General features: G+C 43.6%; 1 long non-coding RNA gene across 9 annotated transcripts in view; it reads right to left on the reverse strand.

The window, feature by feature from the left end:
• Positions 1-14,902, reverse strand: part of LOC114014507 (uncharacterized) — a 69,096-nt gene that overhangs the window by 46,176 nt on the left and 8,018 nt on the right. The window contains exon 2 of one of the 9 annotated variants that reach the window (XR_008732291.1): positions 9,220-9,385. The exons of the other annotated variants lie outside the window; for them this stretch is intronic. This is a non-coding gene — a long non-coding RNA (uncharacterized LOC114014507). The remainder of the gene's footprint in view (positions 1-9,219; positions 9,386-14,902) is intronic. 9 annotated transcript variants of the gene reach the window in all.

The raw sequence follows: 14,902 nt of genomic DNA on the forward strand, positions 1-14,902 counted from the left end.
ACAGGGAAAGGTAATCAAAAAGCTTAACATTTAGGAAAGTGGCTGGAACAAAAGGAGTGAAAGATAGGGGAGTGTAAGTGGTGGTGGAGTTTTTAGAACAATTACTGTTACGGCATATATGGGAGTACTGATGAATTAACTGGGTGTGTTTCTAGTCTCTCTGTCTTTGCTATGAGTCCCAGTTACATGAAGTCCATGGCAGCTCCTCCAGCAGACCTGAGCCTGAGGGGACCGCCACCTTCCCATCTGCCCAGTCCTCCCAGTCCATCTGAGCAGCTCTGGTGCAGCATCACTGTTTGCACTACTAGCATCAAACCCTGCTTGATCCCCCCCAGGTTAACTGTGACAGGAAGCTTTTCTGGATGTGTCAGTATTGCTGCGACAGTGGTCACTAAAGGGACAGAGGCAGGTGGGGGCTAATTCAATTTCTGACATTTAAGAGCAGTAACTTTTGCCTGGAGACTCTTGCAGACCTGACTGATGGGTAGGCTCTAAGGCATGTAGCTATTGTAAGGTTACCTCAGTCATGATCTATCCTTGATCAACATGGCTGCTTCAGTCTCTGCTTCCCTTCATGTGTGAAGCAGCTGCCCTTGTTTTCTGAGGATGTGGGGTGGAACTGACACAATTAAAGGTCATCCTCCATCTGGGAAGAGAAAGTTCTGGTCTACAGTGAAGCACGGGGGCTGGTTTCCATTTTGTCAGAGTTATGTAATCTCTAAATAAAAAATAATTCTGCTGTTCACTACAAGATCTTGTTGCTTAATGCTCCCTAGAAATGGCTGCCAGATATCTGTGCGAACGCAGCGTGTACACAGTGTTTTAAAAGCTACATAGATTGGAAGTTCATGAAATTGTAAATGCAAAGTGTTGTTTTATAGAAGGGAATCTGTTCTTCCAACTGAAAAACATTAGTGCCTGATTTTCAGAGGTGCTGAATTCCAGCTGAAGCCACAGGCAGCTGCTTTTGGTTTTGTGCTGCCCCTCTGAAAATTAAGTCTACAGTATTAACAGTACATGTTAATAACAGGCATGTTAGGTTCAGGTGAGAGACACTGAAATAAAGTAGAGACACAGATGATACACACAGAAGGAGAAGTAGACAAAAGGGGAAGCAGTCACGCCTTTAAAGAAAGGCATCAACAACAACCGTTTGCCAATTCAGATTTCATAATTCCCGATCCATACTCCAACTGAACTACATTGCAAAACCTGAAGCCAAAAGCTCTGGGATTTCCAATGTAAATACCTATGCTCATGAGCCAGTAACAAAAACTACTTTCTTCCCAGGATGAGGTGAGTATACCCTTGATTATTTTAGACAACAGAATTGAATTAACTATTTTTCCCTCTATCTTCAACGTATGTCAAAATGCACTAATGTTCAACAAAGTGACCAGGTTGTCAGCGTTACCTTTTCATTCTTCGTATTCATATGTCATGGTTTAACCAGCCCAAACCAGGACAACATATTTCAATCTTCAACCCAGATTCACCTCTTGAGGATTGTTTTTTTTTTGTCTTTACTCAGAAAAGTATCTTTTAACTCCTGATTTCTTTCTGATTGCACTGGACCAGCATAGCTTGAAGTGGATGGGATCCACATACAAAACCAGGCTGTGTTTCACTGTGGCTTCTGTAGCAGGACTAGAAGAGTGGCAGAACTAATGAGTTGGAAACCCCCAGGACACAGATTTTCCGCAGCGCTGCTCACCTGGGCCACCCTGCTTGCTTAAAGAATGGGGCACAAGGGCATGGGCAATGTGCTGGAGAAGGCACAAGGTCAGGTTGGAATGCATTATGCCCTGGGAAAGCACTGACTCCCCACCTTTCTGCTGAGGCTGGCCCTAGAGCCTCCTGTGGGGACATTTCTGGGTTCTTCTCTTCAGCTTGAGTGCTTCTGTTAAATTCACAGATATGTACCTGTTATGTGAGCGATAGCTGGATTTCCATCACCTGATGTGTCTTATCACATGGCATCATGTCATTTGGGAATGAGAACTACAGGGACTACCTGGTGGCACCAACCATGAGAACAACTCACAAAGCCCATAACTGGCTCTCCATACATGTGCCTTGAGGGTGGCAAGAAGTGGACTGAATGCTGCAGAAAACCATGTGCCAGGAAATATTTATCTTGCAAGCCATGGTTTGGCCATTCTTGAAGTTAATGATCCTCCAGAATCTATCAGGTGAAGTGCAAAGCTAGCAAAAAGAAATATGCTACTGCACTGAGCTCTGCTTGTCCAGAGTAGGACCTAAATATATAGCATGTGCAAGCCAGAAAGAAACCAGCTATTGTCTGGTTCCATTTCAATTTGTTGATCTAAACTCAACTAACATGCTTAACTAACGTGTTAATATAAACTAGTGTGCTCTGGCATCACTGAAAGACAAACTTGATCCCATCAGGCATATTTTTTAATTAGCTTGCAGTATATACCTTAGTTTCATTCTGTACATACACAGCATCCAGTATCTATTAAGGTATCTAAACTTATAAACCTACAAAATTGTGAGTATATATTTATGTGAAGAATCAGTAAGGTGCATTGCGTTGTATACATGTCATAATACCCAACATTATTCTGTTTGACTACAGAAAATCACAAGACGTTTTGGGAAGGAAACAAAACCAAAAGGACATCCGTCAAAGAACCCAGAGGTCTGTTATTTTAAAAAATGCTTTGAGCTGCCTCTACTCCCATTACCAAAATTCGTTTTTCCTAGGCCTAAGCCATGGATCTACGACAGCAAGACCATAAACCTGCACTATATGGGTAGGCTGTCTATGTGGTCAGCATCCTTCATTGGTGAGATTCACTGGCAGAAGGCAAAACAAAGTCTGTTTCTCCTTCTGCAGTGATGGAGATAACTAAGCTAAGTGGAGTTTACTGAGGTTTGCAAGGAAAAGTTAAGATCTAGCTACAGGTAACAACACATGTAAGCTTCTGGTACACCCATTGTGCCTGGGTGTCACTTGTTTTGGAGCGAATGCATAAGCAACAAAAGAAGCTGTTTCTAGAATACAGCTGCCACAAACAGAGGCAATCACAGGCTCTGAAGAAAAGGGGCTTAGAGGTGCTGAGCAAAACTAGGATCAAAGGTTAACATGGTGGCTGAATGGGCCATGGTAGCACTTTGACCAAGAGACAGCATAGAAGAAAGAAAACACAATGGAGTGTCCTTCAAAGGGATTAAATAAGATCTGGATTAGAGATCAAACAAAACTCATTTACAGTAATTTGCACAGGATCAAAAAATTTTCACCTCTAAATCCAGGACATGTTTGCATCTGTGCCTGCTACTGTTAAGGAGGTAACTTTCACTCTTGGATGTCAGCATCTTCCCTGTGCATGGATGTCATGCCCAAGATGTCCCCACACAGGGATTTGGGCCAGGTACAGTATACTTCACTAACAGGCAACCTATTCCAATCTAATGCAAATACCTCATATACTGTGCATCCTTTCTTTCTGCACATACAGAACACTCCTGAGAAGTTCCACCAATCCAGAGAGCACCAGTCACCATGCCTTTCTTGAAACAGAGAATAACTAAAGAAACCTGAAGATTACAAAACTGCCACAAATTTACAATTTAAATCCACGCTTCTTCCCATGAGAAAAACCTTTCGTATTATTTTCCTGCCCACCCCAATAGGCACAAACACATGCTATCCTCTTTACAAATTTCACAAACATAGATTGCATATAAATGGCTTTTCTTTCACAGACCCTTTAGAAACAGTCCCCCAATTTCCAGAAATCTGTTGATCACAAGCTGAAAGCTACTGACATAAGGATACAGCACCTCATAGGGAAAGACGAGAAAAAACAGTGAGTTAAAGACAGAGAAAAGAAAGTTACAGCAGGCCAGTCATCTAACATACTGGTAATCATCAAATTTTGCTTCTAAGTCAAGGTTTGCTTTTTTTGTATGTAGATGCTCTTATTCAAACTTGGGAGGGAGGGGTGCGGGGAAGGAATTAGCTTGGGGTATCCCAGTTGTTTAAGTCAGCCCTCAGGTAAGACTCAATGGTCCAGCTACTCCCTCTTCAGCCATGGAAGCCCATTAGAGCGATGACAACTGTACCCAGTATTTGCATGCTTATAACATATTTTGCCCCATTACACCTAAAGCTCAGCAAGGTTAGATAATAAAATGCCTAGGGGCTGGTTTGGCCCCTTCTTATACTTAGAACTGTAAATCGATGTGCACCTACAGACACCCTGAAGGTGCTCAATATGCACTGCCACAAAGACAGCTCCTTTGTGTCCTCTCTCCTGCAGCCCTTTGACATGAGACATTCTCAACAGCTAACAGACACAGACACGAAAGCATTTTCCTCTCAGTACCATCCCATCATCGGCATCCACCGTACACATATTGAACCCCTCATCCTCTTTACTCCTGTTTACTGGGAAGGCCACATTAGGGAAAATAGGGAAAATGGGGAAAAAAGGAGCTTTACTAGGGGAACAAAATCATGTGGCTCTCCACAAACAGATTACCAAGACAGTAAACATCCAGAAGTGCAGAGGGAAATGTCCACAGTCTTCAGACAGCTGTACAGCTGTCAATAATGAAAAGGAGAGGAAATCTTTTCAAAGGGAAAATATGCCAAGATCTGCCCCTGTGCATTAGAGAGGCAGGAGATCTAAGCATTGGCTTTTAATGAGGTAGAGCCTGAAAAGAATTCCATATATGTTAGGTGATGTAAGAAGCATTCTATCACAGAACAGAAAGTGTTGCAACCATGCCTCACTGTATGAATCAAATTACTAAAAAAACAGCCAGAATCCAAATGTGGAAGATACCTCATCATCTAAGACTGTTAAAACAAAACATGCACTGTTGCACATAATCTTGCATTGGTGACCTAATTTAGTGGACTAAATTATCTGATGCTTGGGTTCCCATTCATATGCATTTTTATTTGCAGAGGTGGCATACTCATAAAGACTGAATCTGAAAGGGCACCTTTGTATTGCAACTTCTTAGCATCACTAATGTAAACTTCACTAAGCAAGAGAACACTGTGATTCACTCTACCCATGCTGCAAGTATTATGTTTTTAAAGGCAATAAAGATCATGTTCTAATCTATCCAACACTGCTTTGCTGCAAACATTCCAGATGTCCAGATGCAGCCTGCTGCATCCTTTAGAAACTGCCACCTTTGTTTTACTGGGCTCAGAGTGACATAAGTCATCTTAAAAGAACAGTGGAGAGTGTGAGGACAAGAGAAACAATTCATGCTATTTAAACATGGACACTTTGCTTCTCCATTCTGACAAAGGGGGAAGTATCCAGTATCTTGCATTGCCAGTGAGTGCTCATTTATAAAGGCTGCCCTGTGCGGCTAAAAGCATAGGTAACTGTGCTGCTTGCAACAGATATGTCTCCAGCACAATCTCAAACCCAAAGGGACCCTCTGGTGGAACCATACCAGGAATCAAAAGTATTGGAGTATTGAAGTATGACCTCTGGCTCGAATGGAGGCTGCTGAGTGTTGTAGCATCCCTGCGAATAGCTGACAGTAGATCTGCCTTACTGTTGCTTACAGAAAGGACTCAAATCTCTCCTAAAGTACAACATGAGAGCAGGGCAATCAAAGACCTAATTAGCAGTGACTGCATCAGGGAACAGAAGATGGAAATAGGGCTGAGCACAACGCAGGGATACATTTCTCTTTTGCACAGATGATGTAGGCTGACCCCCAGTAGCCACCCAGAGTTCACCTTCAGCATCTGACCCAGACCTCCAGTCTTAACCCATGTCCCAGAGGGAAAACGGAACATGAAGCTCTGTGTTGTTGCTACATCTCTAATAGATGCGCTGCAGAATGTCGCTGAAAGCCTGAGAGTCACATTCCCCAGGGGCACCCAAGCTTCCAGCATCAGTGAGGTGAAAGGCAGCTGCCATTCGCCCCAGCACCAGCTGGAAAAGCCACAGCAATGTGTGAAGAGTGTCAGTGGTGAAAGCCTCAGGGGCAAAGAGGGAAAGAAACGACGTCACTGCAATGGAACCCTTCCCTGCCTGCCTGCCTGTCTGTCTGTCTGTCTGTCAGCAAGGACTTCTGAGTCAATAAATACCAGCCAGAACGCACAATTCCTGCTGACCTGCAGTCCCCCCTTCATCTCTGGAGAAAATAAACATGGGCTGTGGGTGCTGAGCTGCTCTGCCTTCTTCAGAGCCTCCATTGTATTTGTGTTCACAGCGTTTCAGCCAGCAACACTGGGCAACGTTCACTCCCAGTACTCCCAGGAACTTGGAGGAACTCCCTGGTTATTATAAGATTACCCCTTCACTGCAAAATAAACGGTTCTTTACAGATGCCCACTCAAGGGTGTTCTCTCACAGATGTGCAGGAGTCAGGAGGGGTCAGGACAGGAGGGATTTGACATTGTATATAAATCCTCTTGGCGCAAGCTGCAGCCCCCTGAACAATGCCATTCACTGTCCAAAGCATCCGCGAGAGCAGGAGCTGCCTCTAGAAAGCCTAAAGGAGACCCTCTGTCCCACACCTCGGCCCGCAGCAGCACCCTGCATGTCTGCAGGCAGCTCCAAAGCAGAAGCAGAAGGGAGCTCCTCATCACTTCTGTCTGAACAGGAACACCAGTCACCATATCCAGCTTTTCCCTGTTCCTAGGGGAAAGTGTTTTGGTTTGGGATTCTCTTGCTATCTCATTCCACATCTTAATAGAGCCATTAGTCCTTGCTGTCATCAGTCAATGTTCACAGTATAGTTGTCAATCTACTGATTTAGTAACAGGCCCAGCACCCCTCACGCTTGCTATTTGCTTGTGGGAGTGGGGTGAAGGGACAGAAATGTCTTTGTTTCTCCATCTGCCAGCAGCAGCAGCAGGCTGCCAGTTCATACCTGGCCTGGCCAGGAACGGGGGTGAGACATGCTCGGCCCATGGGCTCCACAGGTACTTGATGACAACAGTGTGATTCAAATGTTTTCTGGACTGTGTTCCACTTTCTCCAAATTGGACCCTGGCAGTGATAGATCCCTCCAGCCCTATTCTACGGCCATGATGCAGCTGGCTACTGCCTTATCCCATTCCCAGCTTGAAGCTCTGAATTTTCCTGTACCCTGTTCTTTGAGACTGCAAGCACACTAAGGCAGGGACTGTTTTACACAGGGCCTGGAAAACACCTGACACACTGAGGCACTTCACTGACAACTTCAAGCCCTTTTTTCTCCTTCTTCCCCCTACCCCTTCCAAACACTCAGTTAAAAGAGGAAAAGATTTAAAGATATCTCAGTCTGGCAGGGAAGGTGCAGGATTATTTGTTTGCTTCTTTGAATTTAAAAAAGAGATTATTACTGCCAATTTTTGACAACAGAGGACAGCAAGGATTTTCTTTAGAAAAAAACAAGAGTATACAAGCATTCTAGCAGGTTTCAGGTCACTTTTCTCCTGAGCTATCTGGGGTAATTCTGAAAGCCAAGGCTGCTTCACAGTTTGCAGAATTCGCTTTCCGTGTTTTCACCTAGAGCACCGCTGTTTACAAGGCAGCCCCACAAGCCTGAGAAACCACCTGAACATCACACCACAGTCCTGAGGCTGAGCTAGTGTGAAGGCAAGACACACTTCACCAAACGTTGGACAGAAGAGTGGCCCAACAGGACACAAGGGTGGAGAACTGACCTTACAGGTGATGTGCACAGGAGTGTGTGGCATAAGGAGTTCAACAGCAACTTCTCAGAGCAAAAGGCAGAACAGCAATCACTGCCGTGAGATGGTCCGGGGGGCACAGTCCCCTCTGCTGTGCCCACTGTAACTCACGCTCTAGAAATCACAGCTTGCATTTTGAAAAGCTTCTAACAATTGCTATGAAAATAACTGTGAGAACCTGAACCCAGGGGTATACCGTAGCTGCAACGTATAGAGCTGCCTCAGAGCTGGAAACACCAGTTCTCGCGTCACCTTCTCAAAGCATTTCAGTCACAGTCTCATTAACTCGTTTATTCTGCAGCAATGAGTTTGGTGCTTTCCCAGAATGCGTAAATACAGTATTTTATCAATGTCTGCAGTCAGGTATCTGACATCAGTTTCTGGGCCGCTTGCAAGCCAAATGCATGCACAGCCAGTGAACAGGCTCTCCACAGCAAGCCGGGCAGCCAGAGCACGTGGCAGCAGCAAGGTTGAAGCCTGTGATCTGGTGAGCTGCTGAAGCCATCTACCAGTCACCTCCTTCCCAGGCACACACCAGAAAAAGAGTCCTGGGCTATGCTTCTTGAAACAATACTTCAGTAAACAAGGCCCTGACAATGGAGATAGATTGCCTGGAGACATCGTGAGGCCAAGAAAAGATAAAAGCTTTCTTGAAAGAATGGTTGAAAATATTCATTGCCATATTGAAGTGATGACTATTTTCAGCAGATACGGGCCGCAGCTGCACATGTTTGTGTGAAGAAAGGAAGACAAGAATGGAAGGATTTTTTTTACATCATTTCTGTTTGGTCCCGTCTCATTACAGAATACATAGAAGCTGGCTTTGCAAAGGATGAGTTCTTTTGAATCCTTGTGGCTTGGAGCCAGAGCTAAGGTAAATAGTTGTTGATTTGTTTAATTTAAGCCATTTATGAGATACAGAATCTAACTCACTTTGCAGCAGTGTAGGTCCTGACCTGTATGCTATACCAGGTCTATGTACTGTATAAATAATACCATGTTAAGAAATTAATTAATGCTGTAAAGTCAAACATGCAGATGTAATGGATCATCAGCATTAAGCCTGACATTATTTCTGCTCTATCTATGAGCTAACTTGCCATCTTACATATTACATAATTACATCTTACTAATTACATAACCATATAACAATATATAACACTGGACCTCTGTTGAAGATCCTGTACACTTGAAGTTCTCTTTTATACTCATTTTTCAACATGGTTCTTGTCTTATTTGCTGCATAACATCCAAACTCTGCTCTGAAGCCTGAAACATTACTTTTCTAAGGCAGGGGGGTGTGGTGTGTGTGGGTGTGGGTGTCTGTTATATGTAATTTTTGATTTTCCAGTATGTGGAAATTCCTGTTCTGCTTCTGGAGACAAGCACCTGAGGTCCATGCCTCCCTCGTCATGTTTCTAGTCCTACCTGTAAGCCCCCCTCCCCTTTCTCAGAACATCAGGGTATCCAGCCCAGCATCTCTTTGTGTCAGTGTCTTTGTTCCCAGTAGTACAGTCCCAGCTCCCTACCTTCTGCAGTCTTCTCAGAAAGGTTCCTTCTCCTTTCCCATGCTCTGTCAGACAAACACCAAAACCACAGCAGAGGCAGTAACACTGTTCATCTCCCATGTCCCGAGACAATGTGTCCAACCACGTTCCCCACTGCTCCATTGGCAGAGAAGGCTGCCATACACGCCTAGGTTTGAGAACAGGGAGAATTTTTTCAGAGAATATGAATTTCTAATGTCTTTGTGCAAAATGGGACTTTCTGAGGCTCATAACTTGAGTAAATGTGGGAAAATTTTCATGGAAATAGGCAAGTATATATTCCTGACATCAGAGGGATCCTCTGCCCCAACTGGTAATCAAAAGACAAGTCTTTCATCCAAATTAGGTAGGAATTATTAGTTCTTATTGGTATCCCTTTCAGGTTTTTTTTAACACACACATGTGAATAAAGTCTCCCTTATTTTTTTCTAAAAACTCCGTTTTTCCTCTCTTTTTCAAAGCAAGGTGGAAAGAAGGATGCAAAGTACAGAGATTGATCCCTGAGTGGGAAGTTTCACCTCAGTCATTTCAAATGTAGCAAAGTTCATACACAACTGAAAACAAGGTATTCTAATGAGGTGGCATAAATGTTCAACATACTTAATCATAAACATTCCCTTATATGTTGGCTATAACAATCAGTTTTCAGGACTATTTCTGTTAAGTGGAAAAAAAAACCCTGTTTTGCTCTCATATTGAGATGTCCTAAGATCGTGCAAATATTTAATCAAAACCTTGTTAATAATCCTTCACGTACTGAAAATGTTTGGCTCAGTCTGAGCAACCTTTTCAAGTGAATTCCCACAGCAAGCCCCCAGCCACCACAATGCAGAGTTTTCCCTTACCTAATATACACAACATGGATAAAAGCAGAGCAGTACAGCAGGATGCTCAATACAAATTAACCAGGGGAACATTAAAGACTCCAAGCTATCAGCTTGTGAACTCACTCTCCTTCTCCTGCCAGCAGCCCATCCAACTTCCCAAGCCCCACAGCCTCTCTCCTTCAACCCCCTGCCCCCACCACCATGGCACACCTTGGTCTCTGCCTGGGATGGGAGGTTGGCAGGGGATGCTGCTATGCAGGTCACTCGGAAAACAGGCTGGAGAACAAGAAGAAACCATTGTTTCTCATACTTAAAAAAAGGAGTGACCAGAAGTGAAGGAGAAAAATGCTTACATCCCTGACTCCTGTGACACTATGGTAGGGTGAGCTCCAGCATAGATTTTTATCAGTCTTAGCATCAGGGTTGAGGACTAATTAGAAAATTGAATTGCCTTCTTCCCAGAAAGGCTGAAGAAGGAGGTGATTTTTCTGGCCGGGGTGAGGTGCTTTGAAAGGGGATCCCAAGGCACATTGGTATGGGAGCCAGCAGTTCTGCTGCTTCAGTGGTACCTGTTTTGTAGACAAACAAATGACCTCAGTTTCCAAGGCTGTCAATCTGGCACCCTTCAACACCACCAAATTAATAAAAACGTCTTTAAAAAGTGGATAAAAACCATGTAAAATGCACTAAGTAGTCAGCAGTCTGGCACTTGAAGCCCAGGATCGAATGGTAGGGAGGGAGCAGGGGGTCTCTTTCTCACCTAGGTAATGATTATACGAGCCCCATAAGGACATAGTTAAATCAAGTATTAAGAAGACTGCGCTTAAGAGGGGAAAAATATGTCAATCACACTTTGCCTTTGACAAAAGGAAATTCCTTGAAACTGAGAATGGGGAGAGAGCAGGAGGGAGAGTGTCTCGTCATGTGGGTGGCCAGGAAACTGGAGGCCAGAAAAGTACGAGAAAGAGAAAGAGTAAGAGACTGGGGAGGGGGGGAAACCCACCAGACTGAATTCTAATCCAAATGCTGTGAGGCGTTCACACCAGGCCTTGTGAGAATATTAACAAGGTTACAGGAGAGGGGCCTTTAGCCTCGGGAATTATTAGTGAATATGGAATTATATTTGCGCAAACACAACCAGATGCAAGCAGCTAAATGCTCTGCAGATGTGAAAGGAGACGGAGTGTGTTCCAAATGGGCAGCAGCTTCATGTGTTTTAACCCTCCATCGTGGTGCCTGGTTGCCTGTCAGAACAGGGTTGTTTTTCTGAAATGGCAATGGGACAGGAGGGACAGGGTCTTTTTTTTATCAGAAATTTAAACATGGGTACATTTTTGTGATTATTCTTCCCCAGAGGCTCTAGCATCTCCCAGCTGACTGACTGTCATGCTGAAGAATACGTCCTGACTACATTCTTTTATCTCTCTGTGACTTAGATTAATTTCCTGTGAGTTTTCATTTTAGTTCCATTTTGCCACATCTTTTTCTAAAATCTCCCTCTGTCCTCCTTCCCTGTTTTTCCTCATTGTTTGCTCTCACTGGTTACATTGTCTAACTCCATCGTGGCCTGAGCAGTTAGCCTGTATGCACAACATCGCAGGCTGTTTCCATTAGAATGAGAAATGGATTACAAGAGCCAGGTATTTCTTTGAAGTAATCCTGGTTTACTACAAAGTCCCGCTTCTTGAAATACAGTAAGACTGAACAAGAAGCCATTGCTTTGCTCATGATCCCAGATCTGCTTGCACTCAGGGCTCTGCTCAAAAAGCTCTTTCCCTTGGCTTTTGTTCAAGGCCATTGTGTATTCACTTCAGTTCTTGTACCATGATTTTTGGGTTTGCTCCCTGCCTGTTTCCTCCCGCTTTCTACTGTTTAATTCACTCTAATCTTTCCTCTGACCCTGCATTCAATGGTTACTTCAGGCTGTAACCTCCATTGTTTGAGTTATTACTAAACACAGGGTGTTCCCTCTGTTAGCCAGTGCAGAAGGCAGTGAGCACACCTAGCACCCTGAGTGGATTTACAGATGGTTCAGAACCAAAAAGCTGCCTCTCAGCTCCCAAACTCACATGGTTAGGTGCATAATACCAGCATCTCAGTGTCTCAGTTGAGAACACAGGTTCAATGTTCTAGAAGAATCGCTACTTCTAAAGTAATTAGTCCCTACTCAGAAGAGGAGAGAGCATATATTGAATCTTTAAAGGTCAACTCTACCAATTTAAGTACAAAGGCACTGAAATGGCTGTAAGCATAATGAGAAATACAATTTTATAATTATAAATATAATGTAATTTTATAATTGTAGTTATAAATGGTTTTAGCGTCACTGTGGCAGGGTTAAGACTTCTGCTCAAGAGGAAATTTTCTGCTCTGAAGAATAATGGCAGCAAATGACTTCATCCTATAGAACTGTAAATGTAAAATTATGGAGATCTAGAGGCTTACGCACATGGGATTTTAACAGATTACAGTTTGACTTGGGTGAGTATGCCAACTGTGATTTTAATTACTTGAATGGTTTGAATTCCTATTAAGATCTTGCCCATTTATTTCCTTGAATGAATCACAAAGCTTGATTTTGAAAATAATCACAACATTCCTACAGTATGGCTTGTGTAAATTTATTGATGACGTATGCCCTCCAATGTCATCATTTTTTAAAATATCTTCTATCGCTGAATGCATGTTTCAGAGGCAATTAAAGACTCGAGAGTCAGGGCAGAATTTTCAAATTCAGGCATCCTTTATGATCATTCTTTACTCTCTATGAAAAACAGAGCGTACTCTCCTTAACAGTACACTATGTATGGATGGACTCCAAAATAAACTTTCTGGTAATTTCAAAGATGCATTTAAATATATTAATTTGCATAGAGATTAAAAATCCAGCATTTTGAATGGACAACTCATTATTAGACATCTTTCTGCCTCCTATGTTGGTAAAAAGAATACAGACTCCAGCAACCCAAGAGTATATGAAGCAGGAGGCTGCCCCATGCAAAGGGAGGGTGGGAAAATACCACATCTTCATAGATGATATGCTGCTTATACTGTGACAAAAGATAATTTCCTATTGAAGTGTCAAACAAGAATTTGGTTCTCTTAGTATTTAAGGGGGAGTCAAGGCACCAATGGGAGCAAGCAGCAAAAAGGACTTCAGCCCCCCCTACAAAACCAGCTAAAAGCTCTGCTAGCTCCTACTCCAGTGGAACTCATTGTAACCTTGCACAAAGACTTTATTTCACTTGCTTCTTGTAATTAAGCTGGTTTTGTTCTGGTACTTTTCCTGTTGCATGTAATCTTTTCCCCTCAGGCAGAGCCCAGAGGCTGGTCGGTGGACCACCAACTCCCCTCAACGTGGCTGCCGCTCAGTGCTCTGGCCAGGCCAAGAGCCATGGCAGACCTCAGCTGGCGGCCACGTTGAGAAGGCTCTTCCCCATTGTTCCCAATGGGGTCTGTGTTTTATGATGCCTCACAGTATAGGCAGCCACCATCTCCCCCGAGGGCAACGGCAGTTTCTGTTTCATCGAGAACAATGGATGATGGTGGCCAGTCCAAACGGGAACAATTCTGCAGGGGGGGGAAACAACAAACAACAACAACAAAACAACTTCTAGTTACAAAAAATAACAGCGAGTATGTCCATTCATACGAAGCATCTGGGAGGGAAGCACCTATTGTGCCAGAGCCGCTTTGCAGACAGGGTGAGAGGGAGGCGGGAAGGCAGCGCTTCCTGCACTGAAGGGGAAGCCAGGAGCTCCGTCCTTGGAGGAATGATGGAGAGGAAAGCGGACATGTGTAGACAGCTGGCTACAGGCTTGTTAGCAACTTGGGCAAAATCATGCCCAAAGGAGAAGGGACAGGGTCACTTCTGCCATGAGATGGAGGAAAAGTGAGGAGCTGAGGCAGAGGGCTCAAGGAAAAGCTGTGAAGAGCTCACAGTCACTGTCGCCGTCATCACCAAGCCAGAAGAGCTGGAGACATGGCTTGCCCTGCCAGAGATGGCTCCCTGAGTCTATGCCTAAGAAAAGCATGAGGCAGAGCAGGGAGGTTTTGCCGTCACCCCCGACCAACCTGATGCTGGAGGCGGCCAGTCACTCTGCCTGAATTAAGCACCACTTTGGCATCCAAGCAGACCAGGACTGCATCAGCCTGGAAACTTCATACAGTCACAGGACAAAGCCAGTTTAAAGTTAAAGTTGAGGGAATGCAAACAAGGGGGTGGTGTATGAATAATAATTAATGGTGGGAGGTGACAACTCAGCAGAAATTTGGAGTGCAGAAAGCAAAGGGTGCAAGAGTTTTATTTCAGCAGCTTTTCATTGGTCTGGTGAAACAAAGCAGCTGCAAACCCAAAGCGTTCCACAATCCATTGGTGTTCTGCATTCCCAGATGGAACACAACAGTCAGAGCATAGCCACGGATGTTGGTATACATGGTAAAATAAAAAAATTAACATTGAAAATATTTATCTGGGAGTGTTATTTAATATTACATTAATACTTTTAGAGATAGTTGTAACAGCTCCGCATTTTATGTACTTCCATCTTTCTGGTATGCGGAAATACACCTGCCTGTGCCATAACTACATTTTTCTAAAGTGTTTATTTTGGTACTTTGTGTCAGTCTTATTTTTTAAATTATCCTAAAATAATCAGTCATTGATACATAATGTACAGTACAATTGAACTGTACATTAAATGGATGTTAAACCATTACCAGTTCAACCGGTGTTAAGGTCCTGATCTCATTTTAGCAATTAGTACTTTTATTAACCCCATAGAAGAAAATATGAAAGCACTGCTAGTAAAGTTTGCAGGTGATGCACAGCTTGGTGG

Source organism: Falco cherrug, chromosome 5, assembly GCF_023634085.1.
Source record: "Falco cherrug isolate bFalChe1 chromosome 5, bFalChe1.pri, whole genome shotgun sequence".
Classification (NCBI taxonomy): domain Eukaryota; kingdom Metazoa; phylum Chordata; class Aves; order Falconiformes; family Falconidae; genus Falco; species Falco cherrug.